Source organism: Muntiacus reevesi, chromosome 10 (assembly GCF_963930625.1).
Source record: "Muntiacus reevesi chromosome 10, mMunRee1.1, whole genome shotgun sequence".
Taxonomy (NCBI): Eukaryota; Metazoa; Chordata; class Mammalia; order Artiodactyla; family Cervidae; genus Muntiacus; species Muntiacus reevesi.
Window position 1 is genome coordinate 62334452 of NC_089258.1, and position 16703 is coordinate 62351154.

Consider the following 16703-nt stretch of genomic DNA (forward strand, 5'->3'; position numbering starts at 1 on the left):
AAATGGTAGGAAGGGGAGTTACTCTAAATTTGCATATTCATGTTTTCCTCACACAAGCCTAAAAGAATTCTTAGAGAGCCATCAACCACTAGATGTGTTAAAGAAGCTGATCTATGATTCCAACATTGTTCTCATTAATGGAAATGAAGCTCCCTTTTGTCAAGTTTTTGCATTTCCCAAAATAAGTTTGAAAAGTGCAAGTATAAGACCTCTCTTGAAATTTATTTGGAATATTAGCATAGTAAAGTGTATGTAAAAAGAATTAAGACAATAATTTTATCTACCCTGCATTTCTTAAACTAACAGAGGATGCATGTATTATTCCTAAAATGCAGTTACTAACATCTTTCAGAAAAGTTTTCTCTGGGACATACCACAACTGGGCTTATCGCGTTTTAATAGTTTTCCTTCAGACAGAAACTATTCATAACCATACTGGAATGGGTAGCCATTCCCTTCACCAGAGGATCTTCCTGACCCAGGGATTGACCTGACCCAGATCTCCTGCATTGCAGATGGATTCTTTACCATCTGAGCCACCAAGGAAGCTCATTCATACCACTGCAGATATCCAGTATTTTAGGTTTCATTTCCTTGTAGTCACATAAAGTTTGGATATTTTGAAATTTCTTTAGGTCCTGCCACTAGTTATTCTCAGAGCTTGCTACTACAGATAGATAATCCCATCCTTTATGTGTAGATGTAAACCAATTAAAGCCAGGAAGTAATCTGATTTCAGCGATCTTGATACTTGTGTTGGGGAGGTAGCGCAGGGGGTTGGAGGAGAAAACCATGAAGTAGCAGGTTTTTTTCAGTGTCTTTCTCATGAAGAGGATCTGATCTAGGGCTGTTCCATACATGTGCACCAATTTGATGAGAGAGCAAGATAAAGGCTACATGGATGCTGACCTGGCCCTGTCAGCCCCAAGTCATCTTTCTTCTACGCGATTTCCTTGTTATATTTTAAATACTAGGTTTCTACATGTGATTTTCCTGTAGGCAAAAAGACTATGCTGTTCCATATGCTACAGATGAAAGTGTTTGGAAATTACTGTTGTAGCTCTGTCTGTTTACTTCACAGAGATGCAGACTGCGGATGCAGAGGACTTAGGTGATGCACCCCTGGTTACAGAGCTTGTGACCTTCGTCAGCTCTTTGCTGTGCTCAGTTGCTCAGTTGTGTCCGACTCTTTGGGACCCCACGGACTGTAGCCCACCGGGCTCCTCTGTCCATGGGGATTCTCCAGGCAAGAATTCTGGAGTGGGTTGCCATGCCCTCCTCCAGGGGATTTTCTCAAGCCAGGGATCAGACCCAGGTCTCCCACATTGCAAGCGGATTCTTTACCATCTGAGCCACCAGGAAAGCCCTTCTACTAAGCTGTAGCTCATCTGGCTTTCACTCTTCCTGTTGCTGCCCTTACAAACAACAAGGCTGTTTGATGTCTCTCTCTCTTGTTAAAAGTAGAGGAGGTGTTCCTTAGAAATGTCTCTCTGACCACTTCAGTGTAAAGAGGAGGGAGACAAGAGGCAGATTGTGTGACTGGCAGAAGGGGCAGGGGATCAGGACATCTAACTTCCATCAAGTTTTCTGCACTGGTATCACGTGCTCTGTTCATTACACGGAGAGTGTCCTTGAAAAATCCCATACTCCAGCTATTCCAAGAAGTATGCTTCCAATAGGACTGCAATTCAAATTCAGTCTACACGAAATCAGAAAGAGAGGCTTCTGATTTTTCTGAACTCATTCCAGAAACGATCAGTCTCAATTTGGAAAAACATCCTGATTTAAGCAGCCCCTCCTTGTGGGGTGCAGGGAATGATGTCTTAAGGGGTATGTCTTATTTTCACAAAACTCACACATGTGCCATGTGGTGATTCCATACACTATAGCTTCCTAGGTAACAAAGCAAGGAGACTGCCTCTACCTCATATGCAAAAGAAGCGATCAAAAAGAATTTCAGAAATGAGTGTATTTCTCACGTACTACTCAGAGACGCTGCCCTTTATAGTGTATTTTAAATTCTCTAGAGGCCTAAGTGAGTGAATACAATGGTTTCCCTTGAATGTACTCAGAATTGTCCAAAGAGATTTCTTTATTTTGTGGTAGGATGTCGTGATGCAACAGTCTAATCCATTGGCAGTGACCACTGTTATGATCATGCCCTTCTTCAGCAGTTAAACCTCAGTTAAACAGAGGTTCAAAGTGAAGGACCAGCAGGAAAGCTATGCAATCTCATTGGTATCCTCAAATATGCTAAATATTCAGAAGTGCACACAGCAGCAAAGAATAAGCATTTAAGTTATAATAAGACAATAAATAGCTATTATAACATTTACCTTATGGTTTAAAAAATGTATTTTATGAAATAGCAAAGAGCAAATCTTTCCATCTTTTGTTGTTATACTTAGTCCTGTAAAAGTCTCTGTAACTGTATGGTTTTGAAGTAATTTTTTTAAAAAATCAATGCAAAAATCCTGTTGGTGAGTTGTTTTGATAACCTCTCTACAGAAGCTATTCTGGACATCCTTTACCACTTGCCTGTGTGCATTATCTGTAATTGTCTTTTAATAGACTGAGACTAAATTATTAGGAAAAAATTGCATTGCCAGGGAGTAAGGGTTGTCAGATACTACTGAGATGTAATACATCAAATGCTCAGGCATTCAACTTTATCTCATAGGCTGTTTATTTTCAGGACACAGGTTTAAAAAATTTTTAAACCTTCCTAACCTGTTCTGATTTCAAATGAGCAAAGTAATGAACACTAACAACAAGGAGAACAATAGAATTAATGAGTCCCGGACATCAGCAACATATTAGATAAAGGATTTGTGACTAAAAGCAAGATAATAATGTAAGCTTTTTTTTTTAGCCAAGGAGCAAACATTGTCCTCTCAAAACTAATTAAAAGTTCTTAAGGAAAGAGTTTTCTTTAGTAGTCAGGAACTTACAATGGTTTCACAATTTTCAAAACTGTATTTTGTAAATAGAAAATTTTGTGATTATCAAAGATACATTTTTCGTCTTGCATTCTCATCAATGCAATATAATTGTCAATATGTAACCCATTCCTAAACCAGCTCTGCATGGCTAATAATAATAATAATAATAATTAAAGATTTGATTTAATAACAATCATAGATAAAAAAAATTTTTAGGTGTTTTCTTTTTAACTGTATTTTGCTTTCTTTTGACCTCTGTTTGCCTTGGTTATTTTTAGTCCCTCTGGACATTTCTGCCATTCATGTCAGGAACCAGTGTCTGACCACACTATGTCTTCCTCCTCCATCCTATATTAGAATCCTTTCTATATTTTTCTATTAATATTTTTCTTTTTTAGTCTGGCTCTATTATTTTTTGCCATAGCTGCAATGGATTCTTTGTGTTCAGCAAATGGCAGCCTTCTTAACACAGATCATTAAAACACAGTCTTTAAAACACAGATTGTTCAACCTCTCAATCTTGTAATATTCTGAGTACAAACAGGGTTATATGGTCTTGTTTCTGACTAAAGGTAAATAATCTATTCTGATCCACACTCTCTAATTTAAGTTTTAAAAAATGCTAATATGAAAAGCCTCAATATTTATATTCTCCATGGTGCCATAATTCCACTATTTGGAGTTCTCTCTATGAAAATGTATGCAAAGATTTTATTAAATCAGATTCACAACATGGTTTATTAAATAGAAATCATCAGGAACCAAATATCCAACAAATAGGAATGGGCTAAATAAATTATGTTGCGCTGATTTATTATTTATAAAATGAAGTAATGAAAATAATTTAAAAATATATATTGAGTAGAAAATATACTTAAAATGAATAAAACTAAATGAAAATCTGTTCAGTATTATACTGTTTCTTAAACACACATTTTTAAATATGTATAAGTTCATAGAGAAAAACTGCAAAGTATTTCATCATATTTCACATATTATCTTTGTGTAGTTGGATAAAATGATAACTTTTTCATTTGGTTTTTTAAAACTTCTGAGTTATTAACAATAAACATATTTATATGAGAAGGAAAATGCTATTTAAAAATATACATACTCTGGTTTCTTTTTATTTCTTATTTAAAAGATGCTATTTTTAACCAAGGCTTACCACTGCATAAAGAACTTTTGATGACTTCCTTTTTTGTTTTTTTGCAAAGGACATAAGCAATGTCACAGATGAATATCTCTGTGCATATTTATAATCTTCAAGCTACATTTGGACTCAAAACCGGGAATAGAGAAACTGCAGTGCTCTTAATTTTTATTTTACTCATGTTTTCATCATTATAAATAAAACTTTAACCAAAAGAGTTTGGTTTCAGATTGTTCCCTAGACCAAAGATCAGTCCTTTTTCTTCCTTTGCCTACAAAATTCTTAAAGGCAAGGACTATGTAACAGATTGCTTTTATGTTGACTCTTATGCCCAGGTTTATGGGGTATTTTTATTTAAAGGAATTTATGCTTAGGTATGTTTAATTAAAGGAATATCTTTAATATATATTAAAATATGATTAGATTTATGCCAATATACTTGTACTCCAGAATTACTCGAAATAGAAATAATTTATAATGTCCCTACTCTGACTAATTTTGGTTCACAAATGTTCAGATACTTTTCTATACTTACTTCTAGAATTCTGTGTATCCCATATCAAGTGCTTTTATAGTGCTTAAAATTTCTTAAGCAGTATAGTGTTTTTACTTTTTGCCTGATAATGTCCATTTTTCCATTATTTTTTCTATAATGATATATCTATATAAACTATATAGATATAAACTATTATAAATAAGTAAACTATATCCCCATATAGTTTATTCATTTGCATGAATTTCCTTCTCATAATAAAATATGTGTGTCTATGAGTATTTTAATATATAAGAAGACATAACAATTTACTATGTTTTTATTTTAAAAGGATTTTATTACTAAAGTTCATTAAAATATCAACCTGTTATAAATCTCCTCAAGCTCCACAGTCACCTTTTACATTTTCCAAAAAAATGTGCTCATTTACTCCTTCCAAAAAAGTAAGATTATCAGATAATAATACCTTTGTCACACTCTCTCCTAAACTATAATGTGTGGTCTGAGTGGACGCAGAATAAAAACTCATTTCCACTGTTGCTTCCCTTCTTTAGTTTCAGAGGATGTGTTATTTAAACACTTGAAAGTCATTTATCATAAATTCTTTCACAGCAGGATTGTGTTTACTTCCCCTTTTCCTTTTTATTTGCTGTTATCTTTTTAACTTTTAAAAATTAATTGATTTTTTATTGAAGGATAATTGCTTTACAGAATTTTGCTGTTTTCTATCACACTTCAACATGACTCAGCCATAGGTATCCATACATCCCCTCCCTTCTGAACCTCCCTCCCATCTCCCTCCCCACCCCACCCCTCTAGGTTGATACAGAGACCCTGTCTGAATTTCCTGAGACATACAGCAAATTCCCATTGGCTCTCTCTTTTACACATGGTAATGTAAGTTTCCATGTTACTCTTTCCATACATCTCACCCTCTCCTCCCCTCTCCCCATGTCCATAAGTCTTTTCTCTATGTCTGTTTCTCCATTGTTGCCCTGTACATAAATTCTTCAGTACCATTTTTCTAGATTCCATATATAAAGTATATTTCTAGGGCTTCTCAGGTGGTGCTAATCATAAAGAACCAACCTACCAACGCAGGAGATGTAAGAGACATGGATTTGATCTCTGGGATAGAAAGATCCCCTGGAGGAAGGCATGGCAACCCACTCCAATATTCTTTCCTGGACAATCCCGTGGACAAAGGAGCATGGCAATTTACAGTCTATAGGGTCACACAGAATTGGACACAAATGAAGCAATTTAGCACACCTGCACAAAGTCTGTTTCTAATTTCCTTGGTTTTGTTGAAAAGGAAAAAATGGAATGATAGTTTTTTAAAATCTGGTTTTTTTTTCTTTTACAAGGAAAGAAAAGATTTGATAAAAGAGATTTTTTACATAAAGTCACCTCCTCCTAAAAAGTATAAGAGTAGCATAAAAATGAAAGTCACTCAGTCATGTCCGATTCTTTGTGACCCCATGGACTGTAGCCTGCCAGTCTCCTCTGTCCATGGAAATTCTCCACGCAGGAATGCTGGAGTGGGTAGCCTTTCCCTTCTCCAGGGGATTTTCTGGACCCAGGGATTGAACCCAGGTCTCCCACATTGCAGGCAGATTCTTTACCATCTCAGCCACCATAGTGGCCAATCAAATATATGTCTTATCCAGTTGGTAACTCAGATGAGTCAAATGCTTTCAATCTAAATTGTTGAGGAAAAACTGAAGAATAACTTAAAGGGAAGTTCAGGCTATTTTTTTCTCTGGTTCATCAAAAGGAATTTCTCTCAGTTCAGTTCAGTCACTCAGTGGAGTCTGACTCTTTGCGGCCCCTTGAACCGCAGCACACCAGGCCTCCCTGTCCATCACCAACTCCCAGAGTCCACCCAAACCCATGTCCATGGAGTCAGTGATGCCGTCCAGCCATCTCATCCTCTGTTGTCCCCTTCTCCTCCTGCCCTCAATCTTAGTTGAGTATAATTTGGAAAAGTTCCTGGGAAAATTATTTATGGTAGCATCTAGAAAAGAAATGATGAACTTTCGATAAGCTTCTTTCATAGACTGAAGAATCTGTGTTTTCTCCTCCAACCATCTTTTTAATTTCCCCTAAACAATGATATGTCAAGGCATAGTCAAGACTATGGTTTTTCCAGTGATCATGTCTGGATGTGAGAGTTGGGCTGTGAAGAAAGCTGAGTGCCAAAGTATTGATGCTTTTGAACTGTGGTGTTGGAGAAGACTCTTGAAAGTCCCTTGGACTGCAAGGAGATCCAACCAGTCCATCCTAAAGGAGATCAGTCCTGGGTGTTCATTGGAAGGGCTGATACTGAAGCTGAAGAAACTCCAATACTTTGGCCACCTCATGTGAAGATTGACTCATTGGAAAAGACCCTGATGCTTGGAGGGATTGGGGGCAGGAGGAGAAGGGGACAGCAGAGGATGAGATGGTTGGATGGCATCACCGACTCGATAGACATGAGTTTGAGTAAACTCTGGGAGTTGGTGATGGACAGGGAGGCCTGGTGTGCTGCGATTCATGGGGTCGCAAAGAGTTGGACACAACCAAGCGACTGAACTGAACTGAACTGAAACAATGATAATTCATAAAATAGGAAATAAGGGAGTCTTTATATCCTGTAAATCTTGAGTAGACACCAAAGACAGTTTTTATGAAGATTGTGTTTTATTAGATCAGATTAATCAGATCAATTTGGCAGTTAAAACACACACACACACACACACAGAAAGAAGATAATCATATTTCTCTACCAATAACATTTTTGCTTTCAGTTTTTTGTTTTTTCCTAAGGACTTTTTTGCATAAGGACTTTAGTTTTTCTCAGTAAATGTTTAATATAGTAACATTGATATATTAGCAGATTTATTTTAATTTCTGGGTGTTTGTTTTTCTGCTCATGCCCCTTTCACCAAGAGACCTTTATGCTGAAACATTCTGATGAATATTATCATCTTTGAGGACCAAATAGATTTTCAAAATTCAAAGTGGAGGGAATAATATTAAAATTAGAAGATTTTAACTGTCAAGAGTATTTTAAATCACAATAGCCTAAGCCTTGAAGAAGGCAAAGAGTAGCATATGTCTCACAAACATTAAGTTGACAAGAGGTTTGAAATAGGAAAAGAACAGTAGGATTTAAATTCTAACCACTAACTGACTGTATCTTTACTTGAAAAGTGTCTCCCCACCGCCCCCAGTGGTATAGTAAAAGATGTTTGAAAGCTGTAAAAGGTGGAGAAATGGTGCTGAAAGAGAAATGATATATTGGGTTTCTTTTTTACTGAATAAATCTATAACACAAACCATTTCTTATTTCTGTTCTGAAGGCCAACTTCATCTATTCACTATATGGATAGCAAATGGTTGCATTTATAACATCCTATTTGCATGCTGTAAAATTGAATTGTGTCGAAACCCAGCTTGATAAATTAATAGTTTTGGTTAAACTGACCTATGAAATCACTCTATGTAACTGGAATCTCTTTCCAAGCACAAGTGTTTGATTTAATTTTAAAAGATATACTTGGAACTATTTGAAAATGCTCTAACTATGGATGACTCAAGTATGTTATAAATGAGAATTGGGAGAACAACTGGATGTATGAAATTGCACAATATAATTTCCAATGACTTCTGTTTTGTGAGTCCCTAAAAGCTGAGTTTTATGTGAGATTAGGACCCTGAACATAAGAGAGCATATTTCCCTTCTGATCCCTTGCTTTCTCTCTGAACAATTGTGAAGTGAAAGCAACCTGCCTACCATTAATATTGACCAGAGACTTAATTCTTTCATAGGATAAGATCTCTAATTCCTGTGAACTATTTTAAGTCCTCTCAATGTGATGAAATTATAAATGCTCTTCACCATTAGGCTGAATATTAATCAAAGAAAAGAAAGTGAAGTCGCTCAGTCATGTCCGACTCTGTGAACCCATAGACTGTAGCCTACCAGGCTCCTCCGCCCATGGGATTTTCTAGGCAAGAGTACTGGAGTGGGTTGCCATTTCCTTCTCCAGGAAATCTTCCCAACCCAGGGATCGAACCCAGGTCTCCCACATTGCAGGCAGACAATTTACCGTCTGAGTCACCAGGGAACCTAGTTAATCAAGTACTGTTCTAATTTTCCTTAGAACCATTTTGCTAGAAAATATATATAACTTCACCAATGGTTTCCCAAGTAATAAAACATAAACATAGAATGTACTTAAGATATTCTAACCTGTACTATCTCAGAAAGAGCTGCATGAAAGTGAAGTGTTAGAATCCATTTTTATATTATATACAATTTCATAATTTAGTTTAGCTCTATAAGTTGACATCTAACTTATATAAAAGATATGAAATATTTGCAAGATGCTAAAATTTTTGGCCAAGTGATAGAGGCATACTTAGAAAATTAGGCTCAACTCATTTCAGATGTTTTCCAAATTAATAATTGAGCTTGATTTTTCAAGCATGTAATTGTGACTTAATAAACTCTGCACCATTCTATTCATAGTACTCGGCCTTCTGAAAGAGTTAAAAATGCTTCCAAAGTTAATTTGCTCAAAAGTTATAGCTTATGCCTTGGGAAAAATCTCGATTATAATGTGTCCCAGTGACTATGTTATGTATTGCCAGAACCAATTATGGGTAGTTAAGTTCCCTGTCTTTTCCCAAAAAGGCTGTATTAAAAGGAAACTATGAGAAAAACTATCAATAAATCAGAAATTGCTTTTTTACAAAGAAATAAAAATGATAATTGACCTATTTTCAGTTTCCAATGAAATAAAATCATTTTGTCATTCTTAAAACAACTTACTGATTCTTGTAATTGAAGTGTATATGAATATCTGTTTTGTTGAGAATTTATATGATGCCTGTTACAAGATGAAAAAAACAGGGTGTAAAAGATTTCCATGCTGATTGCACATTTCATTGTAGAGGGGTGCCACAGTAAACTGTAGCTAATGTTGTCATTCCAAGGATACAGTTGTCAGATGCCATTATGTTTTAAAAAATGAACTATAGTCGATTTACAGTATTGTATTAGTTTCAGGTATATATAGCAAGGTGCTTCAGTTATATGTATTTATTTTTTTCAGATTAACTTTCATTATAGGTTATTACATATAGTGAATATATTTCCCTGTGTTATACAGTAAATCTTTATTGCTTATCTGTTCCATGTATAGTAGTAGTTTGTATCTGTTAATCACATATTCCTAGTTTATCATCCTCTTCCCTTTTTTTCTCCTTCGGTAACCAAAAGTTGGTTTTATATGTCTGTGAGTCTATTCCTGCTTTGTATATAGATTTATCTGTATTTTATTTATATTATTTTTTAGATTCCAAATGCAAGTGATATAGTATTTGTCTCTCTGACTTATTTCATTTAGGAAGATATTCTCTAAATACATCCTTGTTGCTGCAAATGGCCATATTTCATTTTCTTATGGCTGAGTAATAATCCGTTGTATATATACCACATCTTCTAAAACCAATTGTCTGTTGATAGGCACTTGGAATGGTTAAGTGTCTTGGTTACTATAAACAGTGCTGCTATGAACGTAAGGGTGCATATATCTTTTCAAATTTGGGTTTTTGCTGTTTTGGGACAGACAGGAGTGGAATTGCTAAATCATATGATGTGCTGTCATGGGCTTCTGTTGTTGCTCAGCTGGTAAAGAATCCACCTGCAATGAGGGAGACCTGGGCTCGATCCCTGGGTTGAGACGATCCCCTGGAGAAGGGGAAGGCTACCCACTCCAGTATTCTGGCCTGGAGAATTCCATGGGCTGTATACAGTCCATGAGGTCTCAAAGAGTCAGACACAACTGAGCGACTTTAAGAAGACTTATGTGCTGTGGTCAGTCACTCAGTCTTGTCCGACTCTTTGCGATCCCATGGACTGTAGCCCACCAGGCTTCTCTGTCCATGGGGATTCTCCAGGCAAGAATCCTGGAGCAGGTTGCCTTGCGCTCCTCCAGGGGATCGTCCCAACCCAGGGATCTAACCCAGGTCTCCCACATTGCAGGCAGATTCTTTACTGCTTGAACCATCAGAGAAATCCACGAATACTGCAGTGGGTAGCCTATCCCTTCTCCAGGGGATCTTCCCAACCGAGAAATTGAACCAGGGTCTCATGCATTGCAGGCAGATTCTTTACCAGCTGAGGTACCAGGGAAGCCCATGATAGTAACTCTATTTTTAATTTTTAAGGAACCTCCATAGTGTTTTGCATCAGTTTACATTCCTACCAACAGTGTAAGAGGGTTCCCTTTTCCATACACCCTTTCCAGCATTTATTGTTTGTAGACTCTTTTCTAATTGGGATATAGTTGTTTAGCAATGTTGTGTTAGTTTTTGTTGTACAGTGAAGTGAATCAGCTATATGCATACACATATCCCCTCCCTCCTGAACCTCGGTCCCACCCAATGCCCACCGCCCAAGCACCCCACCCATCTAGGCAGCCTCAGAGCCCCTAGCCGAGGCCCTGTGCTATTCAGCAGGCTCCCGCGAGTCCTCTGTCTCACACATGGTGGGATGCATTCGTCCGTCCCAATCTTCCAGTTCGCCCCGCTCCCCGCTGTCCACACATCATTCCCTACGTCTGTGTCTCTGTTCCTGTTTGGCAAATAATTTCATCTCTACCATTTTTCTAGATTGCACATATATGTGGTAATATATTTGTTTTTCTCTTTCTAGCTTACTCCACTCTGTATGACAGATACTAGGTCCGTTCCACATCTCTACAAATGGCCCAGTCTTGTTCCTTTCTATGACTGAGTAATAGTCCCTTGTATGTATATACTACATCTTATTTATCCACTCATCTGTCAGGGTACATTTAGGTTGCTTCCATGTGCTGGCTACTGCAGCACATATGCTGCAGTGAACATTGGGGTGCATGCATCTTTTTGAATTATGGTTTTCTCAGGGTACATGCCCAGGAGTGGGATTACTGGGTCATATTGATTGTTCCGTTTTTAGTTTTTTAAGGAACCTCCATACTATTCTGCTTAGTGGCTGTATCAATTTACATTCCCACCAACAGTGTGAAAGGGCTCCCCTTTTCTTCACACACTTTCCAGCATTTGTTATCTGTAGAATTTTTGATGGCTATTCTGACCAGTGTAAAGTGATACCTCATTATAGTTTTGACTTGCATTTCTGTAATAATTTAGTGATGTTGAGCATTTTTGCATGTGTTTGTTGGCCATCTGTATATTTCCTTTGGAGAAATGTCTGTTTAGATCTTCTGCCCACTTTTTAATTGTGTTGTTTGTTCTTTTGATATTGAACTTTATGAGCTGTTCATATATTTTGGAGACTAATTCCTTGTCTGTTGCTTCATTTGCAAATATTTTCTCTCATTCTGAGTGTTGTCTTTTTGTCCTGTTTATAGTTTTCTTTGCTGTGCAAAAATGTTCAAGAGTCCAAGCTGCTGGATTATTTGTAGACTTTTTGGTGATAGTCGTTCTGACTGGTGTGAGGTGATACCTCATTGTGGTTTTGATTTTGGAATACTTTGAGAAGGAGAAGTATAAGTTCTTCTTTGTATGTTTTGGTAGAATTCTCCAGGGAAGCATATTTACTGGACTTTTGGTTACAAGGAGTTTTCTTTCAAATTCTGTTTCACTTCTAGTGATTATCTATTGATTATCTTTCTTTTAGCATTTTTATTGCCTCCTTTTTGAACTCAAGGTTGAATAGACTTGTGGGGCCCTTATTATTATTTGTTCTTTCAGGGGATTTCTCTTCTTCTTTTAGTTGAGAGTAGTTCCTCTGTCTTTTTACTTACCTATCTTTACCTATCTTTCTCTGTCCCTATGAATTTGGGAGAAACAGGTATCTATTGTGGCCTTAAAGGAGTATTTTTTGTGGGAGCATCCTTATGTGTACTGTGTAGGTCCAACATATCTGCTGCAAGGGCTTTTTGGATACAAGTGCCAGCCACATCTTTGCTCAGCGTACTGGCCATTTACCTTGAGATTAGATGTGACTGAGGTGATAGTGCAGAGCCTGCAGTGGATGTGGGGCAGGGATGTGTGGTTATCACAGCCCTTGGGGGCAGGGTCTTAGCCTCAGCTGTTGGAATGGAGGCCCTGAGGGTCAGGTTTGATCAGGTGCCATTGCCCTTGAGTGTGTCCTCTGGAGGGAGGGAGGGAGGTAAAATGAAACAAGTGAGATCCCATGTTCACAAAGAACCTATGTGCCACCCACACAGGCATCTGTGGTTCTGTCCAGAAGCAACTCAAGATCTTGTCCTTTTTTCCATTGTGTTCATCTCAGACCTGGTGTTGGGCTGTGCTGTGAAGTGAGCAGGTTCTGGGGCCTGGGGCATTGGGTTGCAGAAACTGGGGAGGTTATGTTGTCCCCTGGAACCTGAGCTGCCCCTGTGGAACTGGCACTGTATGCTGTGAAGCGACCAACTACCCAGCAGTGAAGAAAGTTTCAGCATCACACATTTGAAAGCAGCAGCTGAGAAATAATAGAAACTTTTCTTCTTTATACATAAGGTGTTGAGACTCCTCTAAGCACCCGTTACGCATGTGATAAAACCACAATTAGCCACAGAGGCAACAATAATTACAAGTGTTCTTAGAAGCTTTCAAATTAAAGCAATAAAAGCTTTATACTTTATATACTAAAACGAATTCAGACAATATTTTCACATCTTTTTTTGCAGATGAAATAGCTGTTTTCTTCCATTAATATTACTGATTGCTATTAGAAAGAAAGACTAGAATATTATCAATTATTGGATTATTTAGTTTTTATTTCTTTTCCTGTAGGTGTAAACTGGTTTTTACCAACTTTTAACAGTCACTTTAAACAAATATTTATAACAGTGGTAAAGTATAATGCTGCTTGAAGCCTTGAGATTTTGTCTCTTAGATGTGTCTGGAAGACTCTTACTGACTCTCAAAGCTGATTATTTCTGGGAAACTTATCCTTTGGGCATCTCAACTCCCTGCTGTTTGTTCTTTTCTTGCTGTATACCAATTTCATCATCTCTGTTGAGGATAGGGGCCCTTATAAGGTAGTAAAGATTCTCAGAAGATTTAGTGGGCACATCTTTTTTTTTTTTGCTCTGTTTTGTAAACACCAAATAGCATTAACATTATATTAGAAATTCTGAGATTTAAGGAAACTATCAGTGTTTGAAGCATTGTGTGATGTCCTAATAATTTTTTTTTAATATATAACCTAAAAATTTTTAAAAAGCAAAATATATGTTCAGTTCTTATTTGGCAAAAGTGATTTTAAAGTTCCCATGATATAGATCAAATTTTCAGACAGATTTAAAAGCTTAATTCCAGGCAGTGTAGAGGAAGACTATAAAATAAAATGTTCTTTGCTTATTACTAATGGATGGTCTACTTTTTTTGTATTTTGGGGGGCATTTTCCTTTATCTAAATGTACATATGTTCTGATTCTATAAAGAACAAAAACATAGTTTGTGGTTAATTTCTCCATGTCTATCAAAATTAGCATGAGTTAATCAAAGAATTAGTTTATGTAGCACCTTCACCTATGAGGAACAGCCTGTAAGTTTGTTGGTCCAAAACAGTTAAGCTTTAAAACCCCAGGTCATTTCATCTCGGGAACTATAGTAACATGTTTTGACTCATGAGGAATCATTTTAGCAACTTCAATCTAATGGAAAAATCTACTTTCTTGCAAAGAAAAGAGAATACTGAACTTTTATTACCACCACAAAAGTAGGAAGCAGTGAAAAGGTAACACACAGAGAAAACCTGAGATGGATAGAATCCAAATTTCTATGCAAAGTATTAGCAAATTAAAATCCAACATTATATAAAAATGGCAACATGCCAAGACCAAGTATCCCAGGATAGCTAGCTTGGTTTAACATTTGAAAATCAATGTAATTCACTACATTAAAAGAATAAAGGAAGAAATATATATGATCATCTCAAGGATACAGATAAATTATTTGATAAAATTTAATATTCATTATAAGAGAAAAAATTCTGAGCAAATTCAGTATAAAAGGAAACAATTTAGTAGACAATTGGAACAAAAAAGTCATCAACCAACATCACCTTTGATGGTGAAATAGTAAAAAGCTTTCCATTCAGACTGGGAACAAAACAAGAATGCTTCCAGTCTTCATTATATCAGAGATCCTTGAAAATACAGTGAAGCAAGAAATTTTTTAAATGTAAGGGTTAGAAAAGAAGAAATGAAACTGCCATCATTGAAGGTATGATGACTGTGTTATGTAGAAAATCTGAAATATTCATTAGCCTTGTATCTCTTATTGTGATAATTATAAAGCTACAAGATATCGTTCAGTATTATTATCCATCAGTATACATAATGGATCATACTTAACTATTGCAGTCAAGAATAATGGATTAAGGGATCCCTTATATAGAAGATTTCATTAACCAGACTTATTTCTGCTTTGAAGTACAAAATGTTTTGAAAACCTTATGACAGCAAATTTAATCTTTACCACATTTTTAGGAAGAGGATGCTACTAACTTTGTAAGTAACTTTTTAAAAGCAGAGGAAGTTAGGCACCAAGCCAGGTCATGATTTGCAATAGTTAGTCTGACATAGTTTACTGAACAGCATAAAACCATTTCAGTAATTTGTAATGAGAAATGCAAAAAGGGGGAAAGTTTTCACCTCCTCAGTTATTAAAAGCAAGACTCCAAATGGAACTGGAACCCAGCAAGGTGACCCTGAAACACTTTCATAAATTTAAATGTGAACTGAGCAGATCTTAGTTTGCATGTTTTGGATTAGACTCCAAATGCTTTTTTACAGGCCTTATATCCCTGCTGGCTCAGTGGTAAAGAATCCATCTGCCAATGCAGGAGACATGGGTTCATTCCCTGGTCCAGGAGGACTCCACATGCTGTGGAGCAGCTAAAGTCCATGTGCCACAACCCTTGAGCCTGTGCTGTGGAGTCCAGGAGCCACGGCTATTGAACCCATGTGCCGCAACTACCGAAGGCCACAGGCCCTAGAGCCTGTTCTCGGCCCCAGGAGAAGCCACTGCGATGAGAAGCCAGCTCACCACAACTAGGGAGCAGCCCCTGCTCGCTTCAGCTAGAGAAAGAGCCCGTGTAGCAATGAAGACTCACCACAGCCAAAAATAAATACATAAAATTATAAGAATAAAAGAGAAAAGTTGTACAAAAATTTTTTTCAATAAAACTGAGTAAGTTTATTTCTTTGACAAAATACAAACTTATCAGCTACTTGAACCTAATTAGCAGACAAGTAAGAACTAGTTTAAACCAAATATCATGCGGAGAGAATGCAAGTCTCTAATACATAATCAAACAAAACAGAGTTGTGATTAAACGAAGTGCCTGGAAGACATTTTTGTTGTTCAGTCACTCAGTCATGTCCAACATTTTGCAACTCCACGGACTGCAGTACTGCAGGCTTCCCTGTCCTTCACTATCTCCCAGAGCTTGCTCAAACTCATGTCCATTGAGTCGGTGATGCCATCCCACCATCTCATCCTCTGTTGTCCCCTTCTCCTCCTGCCTTCAGTCTTTCCCAGCATCAGGGTCTTTTCTAATGAGTCGGCTCTTTGCATCAGGTGACCGAAGTGTTGGAGCTTCAGCTTCAGTATCAGTCCCTCCAATGAATATTCAGTATTTATTTCCTTTAGAATTGACTGGTTTTTTCTCCTTGCAATCCAAGGATCTCTCAAGAATCTTCTCCAATACCACAAATCAAAAGCATTAATTCTTTAGCACTCAGCCTTCTTTATGGTCCAACTCTTACATCCATACCTAACTACTGGAAACACCATAGCTTTGACTATATATAGCTTGTAAACATTTACCTCATCTATAATAAACTCTTTTTCTGAAAGCATTCAAGTATTGAGGAATTAATTTCATTTTATAGAAAAAATATTCTAAGGGACAATTATAAAATATTAAAATTTTGTATGAGAAAAGGAAAGCATAGTATTATGGTGTTTTTGAATTGAAAATACCCTTCATAATCTGAAGTGCTGATCTGGTACACAGAAACAATTTGGGGAACTTTTGCAGCTTATATTATAGACAGAGGTTTACTACAGGTATCAGGTTTGCCAAGAGATATCAAACATC